Source organism: Lactuca virosa, chromosome 2, assembly GCF_052849685.1.
Source record: "Lactuca virosa cultivar CGN04683 chromosome 2, Lactuca_virosa_CGN04683_v6, whole genome shotgun sequence".
Classification (NCBI taxonomy): domain Eukaryota; kingdom Viridiplantae; phylum Streptophyta; class Magnoliopsida; order Asterales; family Asteraceae; genus Lactuca; species Lactuca virosa.
The window spans coordinates 88,854,926-88,880,597 of NC_136427.1; the positions used below are offsets into that span (position 1 = coordinate 88,854,926).

At 35.1% G+C, this 25,672-nt stretch overlaps 3 long non-coding RNA genes across 3 annotated transcripts; all 3 read left to right on the plus strand.

Moving 5' to 3' along the window:
- Positions 1-4,956: 4,956 nt before the first annotated feature.
- On the plus strand, positions 4,957-6,033 carry LOC145156440 (uncharacterized). The gene is made up of 4 exons (XR_013736706.1): positions 4,957-5,315; positions 5,399-5,675; positions 5,754-5,815; positions 5,911-6,033. It is a non-coding gene; the product is annotated as an uncharacterized LOC145156440 (long non-coding RNA).
- A 1,006-nt stretch (positions 6,034-7,039) lies between these two features.
- On the plus strand, positions 7,040-8,325 carry LOC145156441 (uncharacterized). Its single transcript, XR_013736707.1, has 3 exons — positions 7,040-7,274; positions 7,361-7,592; positions 7,921-8,325. It is a non-coding gene; the product is annotated as an uncharacterized LOC145156441 (long non-coding RNA).
- A 138-nt stretch (positions 8,326-8,463) lies between these two features.
- On the plus strand, positions 8,464-10,077 carry LOC145156442 (uncharacterized). Its single transcript, XR_013736708.1, has 4 exons — positions 8,464-8,517; positions 8,608-9,640; positions 9,752-9,851; positions 9,950-10,077. It is a non-coding gene; the product is annotated as an uncharacterized LOC145156442 (long non-coding RNA).
- The last annotated feature ends 15,595 nt before the right edge of the window (positions 10,078-25,672 follow it).

The window sequence follows — 25,672 nt, forward strand, 5'->3', positions numbered from 1 at the left end:
GATGAGATGACTAACATGGATAGATGGCGGTCGTTGCATGGAGGTATGTTGTATAAAATGGAGGTGGCACCTCCCAAAGTCAACCTCCCTTAATCTCTTCTTTTTTTTTATACATGGGCCGAGATTTTGGGCTAGGAGGAAAGAGTAGATTGGGCCCATTAACTTTAGCTAGGATACTTGGACCCTAAACAAAAGGTTTTTCGGCCCATTGGGCTCTTGGAGGCATTCACAGCCCACATAGAATAAAAGAATATGCTTATGGTTCACTAAGGTTAAATGGACTTAGTTATGGCCCAATAAGGCCACTAGGGTTAGAATGAATCATTCTAGACCCAACTAGTCCAAATTGTTTTAGATTTATGAATTGGGTCCAAATAGGATCCAATTAGGGCTTCTAAGTCCAATAAAGTTGAATTGGGTGCTTATTGGTCCATTAGGCCCAATAAGGAACTCCTAGTCCAATATGGACTTAAACCATGGATCTTAGGGCTGCAGACTCTTTGATGAATATAATTGATGAATCTAACTGAGCATTGAGTGAGATTTACTTAAAGTATATGTTTTACAATTGATGAATGGTTACACAGGAATAGAATTTCCTAGCTAAAATGCCAGTTGTGACACCAGGAGATGAGGTTGAATACTTAAGTTCATATAGTACATTCCAATCCGAATTTTTCCATGATCAGTTTGATGCAAATTTATATTCACCTGATGTTTTAAATGGTCTGAAAGTATCGGGTTTACCAAACCATAAGTTAGTTTTAAAAATTGGTGTTCCGGTTATGTTGCTGAGAAATATTGATCAGAAAAATGGATTGTGTAATGGGACAAGACTCCAGGTGATATCATTAGGTAAACGTGTTATTGAGGTATGTACCATATCTGGAACTAATATTGGAAACCACACTTTTAAAGGTGAAAAGTATCATAAATATAAGAATAAATTAATAAAATTGTATATGTGGTTTGCTGAAATTGTGTGTTTGGTCTTTAATTTTTTTTGGACTCAGACCGTTGAGATTTCTTTTTCAATTAGTCTTATTAGTGGTTTATATTTTTTGTAATAAAAAGAATTAAAATGGACCAGCTCAAAAGTATCCCTCCCACCCTCCCCTTGTAAACCTTCCCACCATAGAAAACCATAAAACACTCTCTACCACCATTTTAGCCCTATCGTTGGACCGTCGTTGTAACGTCCAATTTTCAGAACAAAAAATTTTCATTTTAAATAAGGTCAAACTTCCTAATTATGAATCCATTATTAAGAAAAATCGTTTATTCCAAAATACATTTATCGAAAATCAGGGTAATATAAGAAACACGAAATCCTCAATGCTGCTGATGAGTGTGTATAGTCTTGCCTTCGCCTTCCCAAGATCATCGATGGAACCTGAAAACATAATCAACTGGGTAAGCACAAAGCTTAGTGAGTTTCCCCCAAAATACGCCATAAAAAAACGCATTATCATGATTAACGGGCCCACAATCATCAGATTGGAATACACATGCCCAATCAGTCATCAGATTGGAATGCCAACATGCAACAGGTCCAATCAGTCATTAGACTGGAATACCCAGGGTTTGTTGGCCTTCCGCCTCAGCGCAACTACTCTTCTCGAGCCTCCATTCCTACAACTTACACAACCAGCCCACACCAGGTATCTTGGCCTACAGCACATAGTAAATACCTTGGCCTACAGCACATAGTAAGACCTCATCAACCTCATCCACCACCATATGTCGACATATAAACAATCAAGTATCAAGTAGGCACAACTTACAAGAAATTAATAATCATACAACTCACTATCACCTACTAGTCCTCTCACAGCACACTGCTTCACTACCAACTAAACTCTATGAAATACATAATCATAAGTAATCAGAGGTGAGATAGCCACCCGAATAGATGATCCTACTATAGAGCCACGACCAAACAAGGAACTTGAAAGAAAGACTAGATCAAAAGTTCTCAGGCTATCCTACATGACTACCTACAGCCCCTAGGGCACTCCATTTGGCGATAACCAACCTACTGGTATTCTAACCAGCACCCTACTACTGTTGTATCCTATCATACAAGGATATATATACAAAAATCTTCAAATCACTACGACACATCAACGTCCTATACACAAGGATACATATCCAACAATCCAAGGGAAGGATAACCATATGTACCCAGAGGTCAGATAGGCACCCGTACAAATGATCCTACTCTAGAGCCACAACCAAACAAGGAACAAACATGAAAGCATATATCAACAGTCCACAGTCTATCCTACGTGACTATATATAGTCCATATGTCATCCCTCTACTAATGATAACCAAAAATAATGGTCGGCATTGGTGCCTTTGATCCACAGGTACAGTGAGGAAAAACTCAATGACGAACCCTGAAACACTGAGATGTGATTCCCTTTCTGCACTCCTAGCTCCTATGAATACACTAATCGCCAATCCAGGTAGAATATTAATGAATAGTCCAAAACCCTCAAGTTTGACCCAAAGTTAAATGGGTCACAAACGTCAATGGTCAAAATTGGTCAAGGTCAACGCCACACCATGGCCCTCTTTGGCCACGTCGTGGGTTCACATAGTCAAATAGTCATAATACAGGACATTGCCATATCATGGTCCTCCTTGGTCATGCCGTGGAAATGCCAAAACATAGCAGTCATTCCAACTTTATCCATTAGGACCTCACTGTAAAACAAGGTCTTTATCCCTAAGTCCATTAAGGCCTTAGTTTGACCAAGACTCAAACATGGGTTTAAGAACACTCAAGCTAAAACCTTGTTCTCATTAGCTCAGAAGTTCATGATCAAATGAGCACCGCATCAAGCTCTGGAGTTCCTCAAACTTCAAGTGTATTCAAGAATGGGACCAAAACATCCAAAAACGAGCTCATACTTGAAACAAGAAGAACAAAGGTTAAGGTATGAACTTTTACCTCCAACAACTCAAAAAATAGAAGAAGATCTTTGGGTCCAAGATTGCTTATTACTTCCTTGCACCAAAATGAACTACCTTATTCTATAAGTTCCACCAAATGAAGAAAACAATCTCAAGGCAGAGTCAGCAAGCTCAAAATTAAGGAAAGGAGGCTAGGGTTTTGGAATAGGGAGATTAGGCTGAAGGAAATGACCTAAGATAAGAGTTAATGGGCTTAAATATGGGAGAAAAACTAATAATACATGGGCTTGGGCTACTACCGCTGCCATGTCGTGGCCATCCATTGCCATGTCGTGGCAGCCTTCTAAACAAGCATTCCATAAAATTTTCCGCCACGCCGTGGGCATCCATGCCCTACGTCATCGTTGAGGGTTTTCTTCAAATAAAAACCTTATTTTGATTCCTTTAATCTTGCCTAACCTTCTTCAGGAAATGGTTGTTTACAACTCTACCCCACATAAAATAGATTTTGTCCTTGAAACCATTTCTTGAAGTTTCCTTTCAAACACCCTCTAAACCCCTTGTGGATGCTTCAAACCCAACTCCCTTGACACAAGCTGAGATCATTTGCATACCGACAACTTGACCCATTGACAAGACAGGTTCCATTCCTAGGCTATTGAGCCAACTCTAGCAAAGACTCTAGTGGTCTAATTCACAACTACCACAACATCCCTTGTTCTCCCGAAACCTCTATAGACTTAACGAGAAACAAGCGACCTGACGAAAAACCATTCCACAAGTGAAGAATTCCCTTCTTATCCCATAACCTGAAGACAAGGCTAAACCATCCTTTCTATCAATTATGATGACCAAAATCCATATATTTAATAGGTCCTAGATCTTCTCGTCCAAACGTAGTTATACTAATCCCACATATAAACACACCAATGCAACGAAAACCAAGCGGTCACATACTAATCTAATCCATACTTTTACATGTTCTCACATCACTGCCCAGCTATCCACTGACAACACTCGGGCTTACCCCCGATCCACTAACCAACAACGTTATTCGGGTTATCCCCTACCCAACTAACCAACAACAGCACTCGGGCTTACCCTTAATCCACTAACCAATAACAGCTCTCGCAACCTAACATGACATATATCGACCCCAACAAGACCTAACTGACCCTACCAGGCCTTTGGGCCATGACTTAGACTTCCAAGGCCCAATCAAACAAGAACATACAAGGAAACCCTCATCACATCCCTCAACCTAGTCTCATAACACCCTAAAATTAAAAGCACAAGCACACGCTACAGATTTCTTTCACAACTAAGACTGAGACTATTCAAAAAGAGTTCAACAGTTGGCAATGATCCCGACGTGAAAACAGAAAATTAAGCAGTTGTGCGGAAATCTTGAACTTAGAGAGATTCGGCTGAGAACTGAACCTTGGAAAAAGTTATCTAGCTACAAGGTTCCACTCTCCCCCACTCGAAATATGCTATAATCATACAACTTCAGAATCCTTCCACACCAAGCCAACATGAACTCTACTGCTTGATCCCAACCACTAATATCCACATCCATAGGAGAATCTGAACCCATACAACATGTCACACCCCATTAAATCGGAAACACAAAAGGTGACAGGCTAAGGTCTCATAACACAAGGTAAATAGGATTACCAACTATCATCATTGAGCATTTTTATGTTTACATCATATTTGAAACAATATTACATTCACTACAAGAAAAAGACCCTTTTACGACGCGCAAACCACGACACTCATTGATTTATGTTACGCAAAAGAGAGTGACATTAAAAAAGTGTCATCTCTTCAAAAAATTTAAGGATTTAGGTCACGTATTTCTTGCGTGCCCTTAAATTAGTGTCATAAGGAAGAAAAATTAAAAACACGGAGGGCGCTGTATCTTAAATGCGCATCCTCGATAAGTGTCGCTTTATAATTTTAATGAATGCGCGTTTAGTAGATACAGGGAAAATGAAATCCCCAAATTTTTGAAAACCCGCCTTGTTCTTTTCTACCTTCTTTCTATCTTTCATCTTCGCAATCGATTCTCCCCTCTCCCTCCTCTCTGATCCGCTTCTCCGCTTCTCCGCTACTCCTGACCTTACTTGTTAATCGTCTCATCAGATCTCTGCTCTAGTGTCACTCTAAAGATCAAGAAATTTCAAGCCCTAGTCTCCCTCTGAGACAGAGACGAAAAGAGAAGAAACATGAAGAATGCACGTATCGTTGTTACAACTTATGATGCTTCTCAAAGCTTTTGATAAGAACACCGACTCAGATGCTTCTCAAAGCTTTTGATAAGCACCCCGCCGGCTTTGCATACCAGAACATCGCATAATCTTCTGTTTATCCCCTGTGTTTCTTGCAACAGGTGTATTTTTCATTCTCCAAACCTCACTCCATATATCGATTTGTATGATTTATAGTCCTAATTTCAATTCCTAGATTTTGCAGATGCTCGCACGCCTTTTTCCGGTCATCCTTCTACCTAGCTGTTGTTTCTTTCATCGGTCCTTCCGATTGGTCTTCTTCTTCATCAGCGTCTACTAAAAGACTCATTGATTTTGGCGATTATGGCTTCGAATTCAGTTCCATCCAATTCACCAGGTTTCTCATCTGTTCTCCATAAATCCTCCTTTACCACCATTACGTCTGCAGCCACACGACAACCACTCACCGCCGTTCGTAAGTCCATCACCACCTTCGAACTTATCAAGGGATTTTCTATCAGGTAGCATTTTTTTGGGTGTTATCCACACATATCTTTCAGAATTCTGCATATTTTTTACATGCTTTTTGATCTTTTTAGGATTTCTCAAAGGGTATTCGCTTGGATGAGCTAAATGTGCTACTGAAGCAGAGACTGTTATGGTCAATCACAATCTCTTTCATTGTTTGCTTTATCATCTTTTTCATTAATATCTTGAAGCTTAGCTTCGGTATTCATATTCTTATATGTCATATAGATAAGACGATTGAAGGAGCATGTCTTGATGCAATTACCACCAATACGAAGACAAATCATAAACTTGGTTTTGAAGCAATCAGATATCGATTCTGCAATAGGAATCTGCGGTATACCAAATTATTAGCAATATATATCTTGTATTTATGTAAAATATATTTACCATATATAGTTTTAGGTCAGAATGTAATCGGTATATATATTTGATTATTATCATCAATAAAGACGATTGATTCTCCCACTATTATGGTATCAGAGCGGCTAACCCTATAACACCGTTTTTCATCTATCCCTCCTCTATGCAAATGATAATAATGCTTTTACAGTAAATATTGCCGAAGATGATGAAAGTAAGATTTCATGACTCCATTTGTTTGTTGCAATTTCTAAATTCTACTCATTCACCCGTAAAAGAATTCTTGTTAATTATTTTGCTTTCAGTGGATGATGTTGATGGCAACCCTTCAAAACCATCCAATCAAGCTATAGGTATCGCAAAACTATCAGGATTCAAAGAGTGGCTACTTATGCATCCAATCATGGCTGAATCTGATGATGATGAAAGTACTGGGTTAAGTCAAAGTTCTCATAAAATGATAATTTTTGTTCATTATCATATGGTTACAGATAGATTAGAGGAATTCCTGTGTGAGAAAGGGATTCAGTTTGTACGTATTGATGCACGTGATGCATCTGCCAGAGATAGTAACAGTGTAACTTGAGACTTTTCAGGTTAAAATTGCATTGGTTGGGATACTTGCTGGGAGTAGTGGACTTAATCTGTCAGCTGCACAAAATGTGGTGTATGATTGATTCATTGAAGGAGATCATGGTATGGTATCTTTTCTTTATTAATTTTTGGAATTTACTTTTAGGATTACATGTTGATTCATCTTTAGGAGTTAGTGGACCAAATACATTTAGGTTGCTGAGAAATTTTAAAAGAGGAAGGAACTGTCACATTTTAAAGTGAACACTCTCTTTAGAACTCATGGACCACTTGTTTATTTTGCATGTTTTGTGGAACATATCTGCTTTTGAAAATTGATATTCGCTTAGTTAGATAGTTTATCATATGTTTTCTTGTGTTTCTTCAGGATGACGATGTTTCTTTACTTGAAACTGTTGAAGAAAGAGAAGGGGATGAAGATTTGTTCATTTCAGGGGAATGTAATGATGAATCTTCTGGCAATAAGCTAGTGAGATGCTCTCAGTATTCATATAGTGGACAGACTCACCAGATTCTTCACACACTTCATGAGAAGCTGACATGTGCAATCTGATAGAAAAACCAAGTGAAAAGGACCTGTTGTCCAGGATGAAGATGTAACAGGTTGCATCTCATCACATTCTCTTTGCTTTGAGGTAAAGAACTGATATTAAATTCATAACCCAAATGAAAAAAGAAAAAGGAAATGGTAATTGTTTATAGTTGATTTGTTTTTTTCCAGGTCAGCAAATACTCAGGAAGAATCCACTTGTATTCATGTATCCAACGAGTAGAAACACGGCCTACCCCATTGTTTAAAAATTTCAAACCGGAGGAACTTGAGACAAAATATCCAGACAACTTGGCTGATTCAATTTACAAACCTGCCCTTGTAAAATTTCTCAAAGAATGGAACAGTCTCAGACCTATTGAACAAAGAAAACTTTACAGCTAGCCAAAACCATGACAAAGAGGTATATCTCAAAATTCTTCTTCCTTTTCTCGATATGATTATGAGGGCGTTTACGTCTTTTGTAAAAATGATAGATAAAGACCTTTTTGGGTGGAACAAAAAGTTGCTATTTTTGTCCCTTTGATATCAGTCTTGTTTAATGCATGCCAATTGCCAAAGGCAGTACACAAACTGTAACTAGAGGGGCTTAAATGTATGTATGCACATAGTTGAGGGTGGAATTTAAAATTATTATTATCCAACAGGGTTTGCTAATAGGAGGAAGTAAAATTATTATGTTTTTTTTTTATTTTAAAAAAATGATAAATCCATTCTGTGATTTTGTGTAGACTTGGAAAGCTCATCAGTGATCCTACAGAGGGGAATGCATGGCATGCAGACCACATTGTGCCAGTATATGGAGGGGGAGGTAAATTGAAATCTTCTACAATTTCTTGAGAGACACATCTGAGTTCATAATAACAGTACAAGTTTTCACACCCGCCAACTGTTTGATGTAATTCCTCAACCAACTTTTTCTTTACCTTTTAACAAACGATCACTTGCTTCTCAATCTAAGAAACTAAAGTTTCTTTTTGAAATCATAAATTTCCATGCTAAATCAACAAGGAAGCATATTGTTACCATATTTCAGATTCTTGAACTCTGTATCTACATGAGTCAAGAGATATCTTCATCAATGATTTTTCCAGGTCAGCATCCTTTTTGTTTCTTCTGAATTACATATAAGCATTTTAACCACCTCTTAAAAATTTTATATAACAAAATCATCAAATATTTTTTAATTTAGTTATTGACATTTAAAACAATCATGCTTTTAATTTGTTGTTGTTGTTATTATTATTATTATTATTTTAAACAGGCACTAAATGCTCAATCAAGAGCCATGCTTATGGAAAACTTGATCGCAGTGGTATTACCACAGGGTACGTTTAGGGTATTCAATCTGTGTTTGTTTAGTTACATGGGGCAGGGGCATTTTCGTCTTTTTGAAATTTTTGGATGGTTCTTTGCAGTATTCCTGGGGCTATTGGAGCACCTGTAGTTAATGGATCTGGTCCAGTTCAAGGAGGTGGTTTAGGCATGAATGTGGCAGCAGGAGCAGCTACAATTCCCATTTTGCCCCCAAAAATTGTCTTAGAGCCAATTGGAAACCCTAGTGAGTGTTTACTGCTAAAATATATGTTTGACCCTGCTGCTGAGGTATGTTATTTTCTTTCCCAAAAATAATCTAATGTCTATCTTTTTCGCAGATTGCTTTTCTAACATTCTTTTATTCAAGTTAGCATCAACCACAGATGCTGCAAGCTAAAGTAGCATCATACGTTTGACTGCTAAAATAATCTAATGTCTCAATTTCATGACTTTAGCTGTTTAGTCGTTTCTTTGTGCATAAAGTCAAAAAGAAACATCATCGTACTCACTTTATCTTGTTATTTAGTGATACGGTTTCCAACATTCAATCCTAAATTATTAGCCAAATATCTTATAATATACAAATGATTAATAGAAAAGAGTTGGGGATATGTGAATCAATCTAAAGTCCCCGCATATTAGATACTTGATAAATCACCAAAGAATGAAGTTTGACTGATAGAAACCCTCAATACTCCCTAACAAAATGTAAAAGCCTAGCCTATAATTGAAAAAGTATGAAAATATCCATTTTCATATTTTCATTTTGATTTTCAGGTATCGGCATATTTATATTCCTAATGGGCTAATACTCCATGATATAACTCTGTTGCTTGCAAATGGTCAAAGTATCACAATGACATGTGTGCAGTATGTGGAGATTTTATATTCCTAATGGGCTAATACTCCATGATATAACTCTGTTGCTTGCAAATGGTCAAAGTATCACAATGACATGTGTGCAGTATGTGGAGATTTTATATTCCTAATGGGCTAATACTCCATGATATAACTCTGTTGCTTGCAAATGGTCAAAGTATCACAATGACATGTGTGCAGTATGTGGAGATAGATGAGAGTTGATGATTTGTGATCATGAAATTCAACACCTCTTTCCACGAACATACTATACAAGTAAGGCAAAGGCATCATGAAATTCAACACCTAATTCAAAAAAATTAAATAAAAAAGCTCCATAGTTTTAGTGAAGCCTACTGAAGAAACTCTGCAACTTAATTCGTACAGATATATTGTCTAAATCATCTTTCATCCGCCAGTAAACACAGTAAAATTGCAGTAGACGTTAACTGACTTATACCCGAAAATCATGATAAAATTGCAGCATGTAAGTTTCTCATTAAATTGTTGATATAAATAGCAAAGAATATCCTACTTCCTTGGTTTTTAAGTTTGATATTCTACATTTCTTTAATTATTGTGTAGGATTTCCGTGTTGTTTTTGATCAAGATTTGGGATTGATATTGAAGCTAAGAGACATGATGATTGGTTGGATACATGAAGGGTTTTAGAGCTTCTTTAGACAGCTTAATGATGAGTTACTGAAACAAGAAGGTGCCCCTTTATAGCAATGTAGTATTATGTTATATAGTTAGGGAAAACCTCTTAATAACAATGTACAATCAGATCCCTTTAATATCAATGTATTACAATTTTTTGACATGATGTTATTGGATGAAATTGATTGTTTTGGTATATATTTTATTCTATATTTTTATTTTATGCGTAAAAGAGTATCGTAAAGGCGTGTCGTATATGCATATTGTAAATGGTTACCGAAGTTTATGACAGGCAAATGCGTGTCATCTTCATTTATGACAGGGGCTATAATGATACGCAATGCGTGTCCTAAACGCGCGTCGTATGGTTACGACACGCAAAAACGTGCGTCTATAGACGACGCGCAAAAGCGTGTCGTCTCTCGTTATGACAGGGCCTTCCTTGACACGCATTTGCGCGTCGTCTGAGCGTTTACGACACACATTGCGCGTCGTAAAAGGCTGGTTTTCTAGTAGTGATTTTAGTTCCATACTACATAGTCTATAGCACATCACAAGAGCAATAAACATAAATCATTGTGGCGTCTTAAACTGGCTCACTGACCATTTCCTGAAAAGTATGCAAAAATGAGGGTAAACCATAAAATAGTTGGTGAGTTCACAGGTTTATAAATGTACATCATTTCAGTAAGTAAATATAGATTTGTTCAACAAAAGTTCCAACTCAAAATGAGTATTGAATGCCAAAGCATTCTGTTCACAACAAAGCCTAACGACCGTTCTTTCCCATTCCATCATGTCCATGGTTACCATGATGTCAGTTCACGGAAATATGCGCTCGTGGTTCTCGAAGACTAGGGGTTGTGTACCCCAAATAGTGCTATCCATAAGACCGTCAGCTCAAATACGAGTTAATAGGTTGTAGTTTGGTTCTCGGGGACTTAACATAGCAAGTTCATAACAAGTTCATATCACAAAGTTCATATCATAAGTTCATAGCATGAAGTTCATAGCACAAGTTCAAAAAAGAGTATTGTTCCAAGTTCATCAAGTCCATAAAATAATATCGTTCCAAGTTCATTAAGTTTATAAAAAATATATATTTCCAAGCTCAATAAGTTCATAAAACAAGATCGTTCCAAGTTCAATAAGTTCATAAAGCAGGGCTCAACAAGTTCATAAAACAAACTTTAGCAAGTTCATAAAACAGTATTGTAGTTCATAAGATAATTTCATGATTTCCAACCAAAAAACATGAAAATAGTAAAAAAAAAAAAAAAAAAAGAGGGCTGTGAATACTCACTAGGGGGAGTTTGCGGTTTGAGCTTCACGGTTCAGTGTTGTAGAGATCGATTTCTACTAGTGCCCTATAGAACAAATAGTTTATAGTGAGATACAATTCAAAAGCCATTATCTAAGAACTACCTATCCAACTAAGGGTGTCGCAAAGTGCCCAGAGTTTGTTCGATTCATTATTGGTAATATTGAATTCACTGTGCCTTGTGTCCAAAAATCCATAAAGGCATTAAAATGAACTCCAAAAATAGTAAAACTTTATATTCTGGTTCTAATAGAGGGTATTAGTGTGCACAATTTTATAGAAATTTTTGAAGGTCATTTGTTATTTATTTGTAATTTTTAGTCTAAATAATAGGATAAGTCATAATAAATAGCAAAAATTTGCAAAATTTTCCAAATTAATTGTTATAGGTTCTCTTAATGTTACCAAAGTTGGGACAAATAGTGGTTCAAGCCCTTGAGTCCTATAACCGAGTTTTGTAAATTCATGCTCTAATTCAAATAAAAATCTCAATAAAATATCAAATAGTGACCAAATTGTATAAAGCTTTATATGGGATCCTTATTTTGTGAATACATCAGCTATTCAATTTTTCAGATTTTTATCTCATTTGTAAATGATTATTTTGAATTTATGGCCATATAATTCTTAGTTTTGTAGAAAAATAACGATTTTTTAAGCACTTGGGGTTTCATAGAACACCTCTTAAAAACATGACCTTTCATAAAGCAATTTGATTCAAAATAATTTCGGAGCGAAATGGGGGTATTCAACCCCAACAAGTTTAGAAATATAGCACTAACTAGTGCATGAGTTCCAAATGTAGCTGGAACTTCAACAATTTTTGTAGAAACTTATATAATGTTTTTGTTCATGAAACTTTAGGTCCTATGAGATAAGTGTGTCAAGTTTCTAAAATAATTTTCTTGAGATTTATTTTGGTGTTTAAGGCCATTGATCATGTAATGAAATACTAGGGATCACATAAAAAGTGTTGATGGAGCAACTGTTTTGTAAAAATTGTTGAAAATCGAAATCTTAACGTTTTACTGTGAGACCACTTAGGTTCGAAATATAACTCAAATTAATACTTCTCAGAAAAATTATATCATGTTTTGGTTGAGGAATGAGTGAGATATGGTAGTTCAAATTCAGGTAAAGAAATCTAGCAGATTGCATGTATGCTAGTGGGTTGGAAAAGTGAGCTTTAATCATTACTTTGAGAAAATATTTTAAAATATTTTAAAGATATCAAGATTCATGCATGTTCTATTCATGTTTCCATAGAAAAAATTTGTTTTTAAATGATCAGAAACAAACATGCATTCAAGTACAATATGTTTGTTCTCAAGAACTCTAGAAAATGGGCTTGATGTTCTTAACTTGAAAATCGATCTTGTGCTAAGGTCAAGAACATGCAACCTTATTTTTCACACATTCATGGTGTCAAAACACATCCATGATGTTCTAAAAACCATTTCAACTATAAGAAAACAGATTTTGAAAAAGATGAAGGAGTAGAATCCGATTTTTGAAGTTGTAAGAGTATGCATGGGTTAATCTTTGATCTTAACATTGGTTTGATCATATATTATCACCATTTTTAATACATGCAACATGTGATGGTGATAATCTACAAACATCAAGATAAAAGGAAAGATTCTAGCCTTTAAAGGGCATATAATCCAATGATGAAGAGAAAACAAACTAAAACTTGCATCAAGATGAATAGAATGATGGAGAGAGTGGAGTCTCTTACCATGAATTCAATTTTGCGGCATCAAAAACACCCAAATATCTCATTATTTTCGTGTGTTGAAAGCTGATTTTTGGTGGAAAAAGTTGAGAGAAGTAGATAGTGTTTTTAGAGAAAAGAAAGAGAGAAGGTGCATTTCTGTCTCTCTGGATAGACCATCTCTCTCGTCATCTCTTTAGGTGTATTCTACACCCAAATCGGCCACAAAACTCTAGAAATATCATTTAACATATGACAAATGCACTATAAAAATCTCTCCCACAGAATATGTAACTAAGATCAGTTTTTCTCTCTCACATTAACATGCAAAATATGACCTCGGGATTTTGCATAAAGGAGTAATAATGAGTGAGAGAGAAAGGAGGAGTGTAGAGGGGTTGGTATGGCCAAATTTTTGGGGAGAATAATGGCTTTATGAGGCTTCTTGATGGTTGTAACATTTTTAAATATTGTCTCTTTACAATTGTTATAAAATGGTCTTTAGTTGTTATAAAAATTCTAGGTATTTTTATAAACTTCCACGAGTTTGTTTCTTTGTTTTTATTTAAGTGTTTTGTTTTTAGAAAGAAGTTCTTAAACTTGTATTATCTTGAATTAAGTTATCAACATGATAACTTATGATTTGATTTTTATAAAATCAAATTTTTATATTTCAAATAAATGAAATAAAGGTTCATAACATATGAATGTAGGATTAGACAATCCTTGAATTATACTTTTGGCTCATAATTCAAATTATGATAGTTGGATATTATTTCCAACTTGTAATTAAATCAAATCATGATTTAATTAGATTGAGTTTGATACGTACTTAAACTAGCTAAGCATGTCATATGTTATGATTAATAAATTATGGTATTTAACTTACCCTTGGGTCGTGATCTATTGAAAATGATTTTGTGTTAAGTTTCGAGATTGAACTTTGGCACTTTGCAACCTAGTTGGAGTATTCACATATCAATGTGACTGCTTAGTACAAGCTAAGTTACACTACTTTTTCTGAGGGATCTATTAAGTCGTGATCTAGCTCAACTTGTTGCATATAAAGCCAAGTTATGTACACGCATGGAAATGACAAGGTTCTAGATGAGTCCTAACCTGAGTTTTGACGGTTGTCACACAACATTCACAAATTCCAAAATGCATGCAACCAATAACAATGATAATTAATACATTCACCTCACCAAAAACAAAAATGGGACAATGAGCTCTAATGTGGCCCTCTTGGCCACAATTGAAGCGAAATCACATACTCCGCCTACAATCTCTACCAAAATGATCCTCTTTGTCACACCTGCAACATACAAAAGATTAAAACCTCCCATCATGAAACTTTCCATACATGCCATATTTGTATTTCCTCCTCTCAGCTGATCCTGAACCTAGGTTGATGTATTTAAACCGCTTGGCCATCCGCTTATACTGTCCTGAAGTTGTCCTTTCCTCCTTCTGCTAAATCTCCAACTCAATCTCCCTCCTCCTGGTGCTTGACTGCATCTTGGTCAAGGTTAAATACTGTTGAGTAGATACAAAATCTCGAATCTCCGTCTTGAGGATACTCAATTATCACGATATTTGTACCTGAAGGAGCATACTATGGGCAGAAAAGAGCTCTCTCCAAAAACATCATAGTGATCTCCATCATCGACTCTATTATCTGTTTGAGCGATAAGTACTCCTTTTCTAGTCGCTCCCGCTCCACAAGAGGAACATACTCAATGTGGAACATATCCAAAAACTACTCCCAAGTCGTCGCGGCTCACTCTGTATGAAAAAAGCCCTGAGTTACAAACTCCTAACAATTCTTTGCACCCTAGCTAAGAAGATTAAGTGTAAACTTCACCTTTTGGTTCTCTAGACACAAAATTATGAAGAAACATCCCTTCACATCAAAAATTCATCACAAAGCGATAATTGGGTCCTTGTCTCCTTTGAACTCCGGAGGATTCGTATAACTGAACTCTCGCTAATACACTGCCTCGCCTCTCTGAGATCCTGCACTGGTAACGACTGGTGTGGCTACAAAATCAACTATTTGCATGACGGCGGAATAAAACCAGTCAAACTCCTCGATCGACATGGTCTTTACCGACCCAAACAACTCTGAATTTGTCTCTCTGATCGCCAATTCCACATCGGCGACAATGATCCTGCGAATATCCTCATCCTCAATACCTGCTCTCACAGTGCCACCGTTACCTGATCCTAAGCCTCCAATAGTCACCATATGGAAATTACACCATGGAAAGATCAGATTTCAAAACATAATGCTCAACATACCATACCATCCTTGAATTAGTTCCGTAGTAGACTCGAGATTCCTCCTGAATCTCATACGGATCCTGTGCTTTCATTAGTATGGGCCCATACTACCTTCCACACTTATCCGTAGTCGATTGAGAATCCATCCAATGGTCCTAAGTCACTGCAGTAGACCAATCCTAGGAGGGGTAACACCTACTTCTACTACGAGCTACAATTAACTTGCTAGGCACTGTTCCTAGGATTATCCTCGCTCCCATACCACTGGTTTCTTTTGTGTATGCTTGTTGTACATATTATGGGTTTAGATAGACTGTCACATAATCAACTCTGCCCTAAGTCCACAACCAAACAAGGAACAAGAAATAAGGCTAAGCCGATCATTCTAAGGCTATTTAATCCCGACCATATACAACTATACAACATATATATAGCAATTACATAATCAACTAACATATATCAAGCAATTCCCTATACCTTAAGGCATTACCGAAATTAGGCAGTTCTATCCAACAGTCCCTTTGAGAACCTTAAATTATCCACTAACATGATTTTTTAGCAATTCAAATATCAACAAGTTCAAAATCAACACAAATAACAAGTATAGGTATTTTGGGAACCACTCTCCTATTCAGGCTTTAGCTGACTGTACACACCACCTCTTCCTGTAAAACCAAGGTTAAGTCAAGGTTCATATTCCTGATCCCAAGCACAAAATTAAACAAGAAAATGATAAGAGACTGACCCCATGTCCCTAACCCAACTCTTTTATTATAAATTTCCTTTTCAAAAACGTTTTTGTGAAAATTATCAAATCCTAATTTGAGTATGGATTCACACAAGTGTTCCTCTAATTCGCTTAAACTAGGGCTCTTATACCAATTTTTAACGTCCCATTTTCACAACCAAAAATTTTCATTTTAAATAAGGTAAACCTACCTAATTACAAATCTATTATTAAGAAAAACCATTTATTCCATAATACATTTGTCGAATATCAGAGTAATATAAGAAACGCGGAATCCTCAATGTTGCTGATGACTGTGTACAGTCCTACCTTCGCCTTCCCACGATCATCAATAGAACCTGAAAACATAAACAACTGGGTATGCACAAATCTTAGTGAGTTTCCCCCAAAATACCCCATAAAACAAACGCATTATCATGAATAATGAGCCTACAATCATAGATTGGAGTACCCTAGCTCAATCAATTATCGGACTAGAATGCCAACATGCAACATGTCCAATCAGTCATTGGACTGGAATACCTAGGGTTTGTTGGCCTACCACCTCAACCCAATCACTCTTCTCGAGCCTCCGTACCCACGACTTACAGCCGACTTGTAGTAAATTAAGATCATTTGATTTGGAATGCAGAATTGTAAGAACACAAAAAACACGGTGATTTGGGAGCTAAAAGATGTATTTTATCATCATGATGAGATTACAAAAAGGAACTAGATCTAGTCTACATAATGAAATCACTCAAAACTCTTTGTGAACTACATCTCTCAAGCACACTCTATAAGTGGTAAACAACCCACTATATATAGAGGTGCTAACATCTCTCTCTCTCTCTCTCTCTCTCTCTCATTCTCATGTCACAAGGCATCAATCCTATATGTAAGTGGGTCGTCACAAGTCAAACCATCTCAAAGTTACTCCATATATAACTTTGCACCCTAACATTCTCCCCCTCAAAGTTAGGAATGGATGTCCAGACTTCAATTTCGAAACGAGCTCGCACGATCTAGACCAACTCCTAGAAGTAACACCGATCTTCAAATCCGCAAAATGAATACCCGAGAAACTTCGAATACCCATTTCTATATTCTCCCCCTTTTTTATAATCAAAAAATGATTATAAAAACCACAAAAGTATGAGAAGCACTAGAGGAATAAACTTGACGAAACTCCCGCTCGATGTGTGACAAAAATGAAACAGCAAAAATCTTGCACGAAAAACAGTCACAAAAAGCCAAGAAAAATTTCAAAATTTTGTGACAATTTTCGACTTTTGGGTGAGAGTTGCAAGAATGTCAAAAAGTAGGGATTCGAAATGAAAATTTTGCATTCTTTATAAAAAATGACCCCATTTAGAAAGTGAGTACAAATTTTCATATTGGTGAAAGATAAGGGATTCAAAATGAACATTTTCCTTTCTTCTCCAATGTGATACCAATGTGAACAAAGATTAGCATCGGTCAAATTCTCAATTTAGCAAAATGATCACAAATTGAAATCACAAGGCACATGTCGAACAACTCGTTCGACCACATGTCAAAACTGTGGTTGACTTCCAAATGTTCGACCCCAAGCATTGTTTTGTTAGACCCCAAGTCAATACCAGTTGAAATCAATTTCGACTCCAAGTATAACTATTCGATGCGTACGATCCCAAGAAATCTGTTCGTCCCCAAGAATCCATTTGTTTCTTCCCCTAGTTCAATTTCCTGTACGTAACCAAGGAACATCACACATCGAATTAGTTTTTACCAGTCGATTTCCAAATAGCTTTCAAATATTAACACTAAAATACGTTCGACATGAGTTCCAAGGCATTCCCAAATTGAATTCGATGCCCTCTGCATTTGATTTCGAAACTCAACACGTTAAAATCGACTCCATATGATACCGTTTGATACTTCATTGACTCAATTCCCATATCAACACAATACCCATCGACCTCGAACATAGATCCATCAATATCATCAATACCTAAGCACTTCGACTAGAACGATATTGAAAAACCAAAATCGATATTATCTTTCCCTTCCAAACATTCAATTCCTTTTAGTATCAAAATTGAGTATCCCTTCAACCTTCGTTCATCCAGAAACAAATTAGACGAAATATCGAAACATCAAAAATTCAATTTTGACTTTTTCACAGTTTGACTTTATTTAATTGACTCCAAGAGAACAATCCCAAATCGATCCTAATGCAAACAAATAACATCAGGTGTATTCGATCTCAACTCCAGTCAAAATTAGATTCGACACCATAAGTATTCAAGATAGCAAATCGATCGAATTGGGAAGTGATTACTGATTTAGGTCAAATAACAAAATAATCAATTTCATCCATGAACATGAAATAAAAAATTGGTCAATCAAATTTGGATTCATGATATGATGCAACTATCATGACTAAATGATTGAATCAAAAATATTGTAAGCTGGATGACAACCTCGAATATTTCTCTACTGAACATTGACCTAAATCAAAAAAGGATCGAACTGGCGAAAGAAATATATCATGAATAAGTATTGGGCTCAAATACATCATTCAAGAATAGTATCATACTAAACACAATCGATTGGGCTCGGATTATGGAATTTGAATTTGAATTTCAAGAAAAACCTTAATCCTTCATCTTTGACCTCAATATGAATTTTTCAGAATCCATTTGAAAATTTGAGAAACCTTCTTGATGATTCTTTTTCCATTCGCAATACTAGAATTGATCATTGAAGATCTCAGTTCTTTGTTGGAACAAGAAAATATCCAATCTTCACATTTTACCACCCACAATGCATGTTCTACAATCCATTCTTTTCATTTTTCCAAAATCTAACTTCATCTTCATGAGAATCTTCAACAATTTTGGTTTTGGAATTCGAATTCATCGCTGCACTTGATTATTTTTGCTTTGAAACCCATATTTGCTTCATAGATTTCGGATTCAAGACAACTTTTGAAGATTTTTGTTTAGAAAGCCAATTGTTCTTGCTTTTGATCTTCTTCTTCTTTTTCTTCCTCATCTTTTTGGATCTTGAAGTTTTGAATTCAAGAACAACATCATTCTTGACAACTTCAACTTTTCATGTTTAAATCTAATCTTTTGGAGTTTAATTCATTTGAACTTCTTGGATTGAAGGCTTTCTATATGGAACCATTCCTTCAAATGAATCACAAGAGTTCAAGCATTCATCGGTTTGAACTTTCATTCATGTCTTCATGAAAATCACACTGAATTCCCTTGTTTTGAACATCAATAACATCATGAACATGATGAACTTCTTCAAGAACATCTTCAACAAACTCAAGCACATGAAGATCATTTGGGTCTTCAATAAGAGAAACATATTTAATTTTGAATAATTCTTTTTCCTTTCCTTCCTTTTTATTACCATAACAACACAACATACTCATGGTAATTTCAATCAAACTTCCCATCTTCGAAAGAAGTTCAACAATAACCCATAAAATTGTTTCTCATTGGCTTTGTATTGACATCTTCAATCATCACGATCCAATAATCATAAGCCAAATACACCATGATCACAAGAACTTGGATTTTTCTAGAGAGAGAAAGTGAATTTGATAGAAATATCTAGAGAGAGAAAGTGATTATGAGCCAAGTTCTAGAGAGACAAAGTGAAATTAACAAGTATTCTAGAGAGGGAAAATCGAATTTTGAATCAAATCATGGAATCAATTCGATTTATAGAACAAAATCTCTCTCAAAGATGAAGAACTCACAACAATTGAGATTCACCAATTCATGTTGTCATCAAGGATAATATTCTTTAGAGCTTCAAGAACACCCTCTCTGATACCAAATGTAGTGAATTATGAGTATTTGATTTAGCATGCAGAATTGTAAGAACACAAAGAACATGGTGATTTGGGTGCTAAAAGATGTATTCGAACATCATGAGGAGATTACAAAAAGGAACTAAATCTAGTCTACATAATTAACTCACTCAAAACTCTCTATGAACTACATCTCTCAAGCACACTCTACAAGTGGTATGCAACACACTATATATATAGAGGTGCTAACAAAATCACTCCATGTATAACTATGCACCCTAACAGGAAGGCGGAAAAAGATTAAAACAAAGAATAACCAAAATAGTGCAAGACGATTTTTGGACCTTGGAGGACGATTTTTGGGTGCAACTTAAATCAACCAGGACGATTTTAGAAGAATACTAGACAATTTTTGACATAGAAAAACGTATTTTTGCACAATTTCAGACATGAAGAAATCATCCTCGACGATTTTTAATTCGTGTTGGATGATTTTATTGCCGAGAGGATAAACACAAATCACATATTTCCTATAAATAGCTAGACTTAACCCTAATTGTTTGGCCACTTCTCCCTATGATTTTCAAACATTTTGCAGGTTTTCAAATACACTCAAACCTTCTCCAAACTCATTTGTAACCACTCAATTCCGGATTCAAGGCAAGATTTCAATGAATTCATCATCGAGCACCGTTTGGAGATCATTCTGTCAATGGCTCATCATTAATTCCATTAATTTCTAGAAATTATTACTTCTTCCCCAAGGTTAACTTTCTTCATACTTTGATAATAATTAGGTTACATTTTTTTTTGATGATTTTAAGTTTGTTTTTGGATTCTAGTATGCAATTTATTCATTAAACTAAAGTTATTGTTTTTATGAGCTCAATAGAAGGCTAAACCATTAGGTTACTTTGGGGAATGTTTAGGACTTTTGGATGTACATACTTGATTATTACTTGATTCTACTTAATTTCAATTGTTTTTTTATGCTTCAAGTGATAATATTTGGTAATGATAATTGAAATTGGGTTGTTGTATGTAGTTATTTAATTTCATAACTAAAATAATACATTTTCAATTCACTGATTGTTCTATGTTCAAGTAGTTTAGGAACAAAGACAATTAGTTGAATCCTCATGTGTTATTCCAACATGTGATATTGAATGCTTACTATTGTAATAGGTAGTTTCAATACATTTTATTGCCAATTTACTAATTGTTCCTAACCAAATTAGACCTAAGGAGTAAGACAACTAGTTTAATGAACATATGATGTATCCAAAACTATGGTTTACAAGATAATGAATCCCAATTGAATTTAAGTAGTTGAAGTAGGATTTTAGGGAAGAAAGTGCATGAATTTGAACTATCCAACAAGTAAATCGGGCATACCTTACTTTTCTCATTGAGAGTTTCATTTTAGTTAATAAAATTCCAAGCTGGTTGGTTTACTCTTTGTTTAAATCTTTCATGTGATAATTGTAAGTGTTAGTTCTTTTTCATTGATTACTATAACACAAAGTTTGACCACAAAATCCTTGTGGATTTGACCCGACTTACCCTATCTATGTAGGTTAGTTGGTTTATTTTTGATTGATACAATGACTTCGATCACCTGACATCAAAATCCTTCTTCATGCAATACCATAGAGTATTGCTACTTCAACTCAATACTATAACTTAATAAACTAGTAAGTTACTTAGCATTTCATCAATACTCTAACTTAATAAACTATTTTTTCCATCCTAGTCTTGAATGTTAAAGTCGACTTAACATATTAAGGAACTCTTGTAAGGATGTGACATAAGTCAATCGTCACTTAATATTACTAAATATCAAGTCATAACATCATGTATAGGGTTCGGAGCAACTCTCGTCACATTAATCAAGCTTCATATTTCCTTGCATAAGAAGAAAAAGTCTCGGCCCAATGAGTCTAAAGACTCTGTCAACCTTAATCTCTTTGTTTTTCTTGAATTCATATAAATTTTGTATAGTATCTCATAGGACTTCATATTCGATACCGATGTAGTATCTATCACAATCCACAGTTCTTGTAAGTCCTCAACCAACCCCCACTTTAATTGAGTTGTCGATGGAAATGCCTAGTAATGGGACGAATTCATGGATCACGCCAAAAGTCATTCATGCCGCCAAATATACTCCAAATGGACAGTATCCCTCTGAAAGTATTATTATTTCATCAAACGTACTTTACATGTATGATACCACGGTTTAGGTATCATTTACGATATCAATCGATATGTATTATTCACTATTAAAAGTCTTCTTATCTCCTCGAAAAGTTATATGCCAATTCTAATACAATAATTAAATGTTTAGAAGCCTGAACACATAAAATTTCATCCTCCAAACGAAGATCGACAATAAACCTAAAATCTCTTCAAGTAATAGCAATCTAAGTAAGAAACCAAAGGCATGCTAACAATTAACACACATTAGAATATAAGACATCACTCTTAAAGAAATCTAGTATACATCATAGCAAGTAAGGTATTCAACCTAAAGTATGTTATAAATCTCACAAGAACAAAATAGTTATTAAGGCCTATACCTTGAAGCAACCTAGTGCTTGTGTCTATTTAGGTATTCAATCTAAAATATACTACTCACACATCTCACGATCATCATTTAGTCTCTAAGTTTAAGTCTAGATATCCTCATAAATCCTACTTTTCTTAAACTAATGCTTTGATGCCAAGTTTGACATCCCTCATTTTCAGAATTGAAAAAAATTCTTTACGCTTTCAAAAATCATAATATTTTTATTTGTGGAAAATCCCAGTATATTACAAAATTTTGAGTACAAATAAATGTATCAAAATAATAAAACTTTAAGAATGTCATAATCGATACACAACATATGTTACATCGTAAAGACCTTAGAGTCTTGAACACTATGGCATGTCTTCTCTTCAATCACTCAACATCCTATTAAAATGTTTAGCAGCCTTAACATCTCTTCGTGTGATGCATATAAAATGAGCGGGCAGGTTGGGAAGCCTAGTGAGATACATAGGGTTTCCACTCCCACAACGTTTTAATGATAATAATCCATATATCTCAAACCTGCAAAAACCAACTATTATCACCAATAGAAACATATCATATCTATATTACAATCTACCCCATCCGGTCAATTCTCCTGTATTAATCTTATACAACGACCTCACGAGATCTAACCAGAAAGATCAATGTGAACAACAAGTTGACTTCTTTGCTTTGAGGATTCCCTAGTAGCATACGAGAATCAACAAAGACAACAAATCATGAAAAAATGTAGTAGCCGAATGAGCATACAATCTAATAACCTTGGATTGGTATAATTCTTTAACTCCACAAGAAAATAAAGTCAACGATGGTCATCTATGCTTCGTTAAATGAATGTTCACCCTTGGCGCCTAAAGGTTATAAAAATAGAAGGGGAATATTAGTATAGTACTTTGGTACCCCCCCCTCCCGGTACCTTGACACGTAATAGTGTTGAAAAAGCACTTTATACATAATAGTACCTCTGGCACGTTATAGTACCCTAGTACATGTAGCACTCATACCACGACACATAATAATACCCCGTCACAAGTATCACCTGGTACACATAATTCTGAAGAGACCTTGTACATAAAAAGTACTTCTGATACATACTACTACCCTGATACGAGTGACATCCATACCCTAACACAAGTAGCACCTAAAAAACAGATTTCTACTCTTTGTTCCAAGCTCACGCACACCCCAATAAAAAGACTGCCCATTGGCCTAACTTAATTGAACTAAGCATCCCTTTTATGTCTAAGGGTATAACTAAACAGGGTTGTGATACCCATAATCATCCAAACGTTCCTTTCTGTATAATATCTTTATAGTACATGGTAAATCTAACATCACTTCAACTTAACTCAAACTAATAATAATTATGAGTCTTATCTCATCACCATGAAAGATTATAAAACTTAATATCGACTATCAATACCAACTCTGTTTAGGCAACGCTACAATATTCTAGGTTGTACATTTAACACATATATTGATGTGTTTTATAGATCAACTCAAATCACCGAGTGGCCTAAATATATCATTTTTTCCTGTTAAGGAAAATGGAATGAACAAACTATGACTATATAACAATACATAATACTCACAAAATCATGCAAGGAATTACACTTTATAACACTTAACTACAATATGCATTGGATTAAACAATGCACAATTAATTTCCCAAAAATTACTTATATACCTATGTAAGAATAGCAGATATTATCGTCTTATAATTACTCGTGATTAAATACGTGAAGTAATATCTAAGCGTGGGTTTATTCAATATATAAACTCCTATTTCTAAGTAGTCATGAATATTGCAGCAATTCATATGCAATGTCTAATGTTTATAAACAATCTACAAACAATTCATGACAGTTGTAATTCAATACTTACTCGCAAAAATATGAACGACTGTGGAATTTGAATAATAAATTATTCAGGAAATCAAAAATGCAAAATACAACACAATAATAAATTAATTAATTATGGTATCATACCCATTGAATGTAAATAAATACCTGTTATTTAATCACCAAAACAATTACAAATTTATTCATTGTATATTGTTTCTCGTAATCAACAAACCACTTAAATTAAATGACAACAATCATGCCATGTTATAAACATGCATTCTGTGCCTATCTATTGTCCTTCCTTTGTAAACAGATCGACTGGACATTATTCCAATGATGCTCCTTTCATAATTCCAAATTCTTATCGTTATCTAAGATGTAGTGGGATTCCAACTTTGCATGCATTTACTTTCTATGATGTCAAGGCTCTAAAGTCATAGAGACTGAGCCTTTGATATTACAAAATGTTCCACTAGAACTTGTTACTTAAAACAATTTGAATTCAAGATACACTCCTTAAACACTTCTCTTGCACTAAAGTTTCCGACTCACATGTCGACTTTTACATCCCATTATGGAAACATTTCCATATTCCAATATGACCATCACTTCTGACCTAGAGTCATCTCAATCCAAAATATGTCACTATGGTCCTTCCTAATAATATCATACTTCTAACTGTCTACAAGAAACAAGTCTTTGGTAAAACCCTAGAATGTTCTTGACATCCGTTTAACAACTTTAATCACACAAAATTCTAATCCTTTTCTCACAATGCTAACGACATTTGAAAAATTAGAACAAACATATATTATAGCATACATGATCGATAATATATCTGAATAATAAAGGACTTGACTCATTGTGTCCTACGTAAGGATTCGAAACATTTCAACATGATATTCATATATGTCTATGACTAAGTACTATTAAACTATACGATCTAAACCTTTAGATTTGAAATGAAGTATGAGTGCCCTCTCCCTTGTTTTACCATAGCGAAACATTTCCCTATAGACAATGATGCCTACGAATAGTATTCTCAACATACAATACAATCATAACAATTATGCTCCCACAAGCTTTGACATGTACCCATAAATCAAATGGACCTCTAGAAATCAATACCCTTCGACTTTCTTACAGAAGTGCAGATTTTTGTTATGCGATGCTTCGATAACTCTCCAACTAGACTTCTTAAGCTTATAAATCTTATTTGGATAGCATATGTATGTGTTTAAACCATTTAAGACTGATAGATATATCTCTTGATAGTTCAAACAATTCATTGCCACTCCTCACAATTCAGAATATGAAAAGGGATACCGTAGTCATATTGTGAATTTAAGAATGCCATTAACATAACCAAT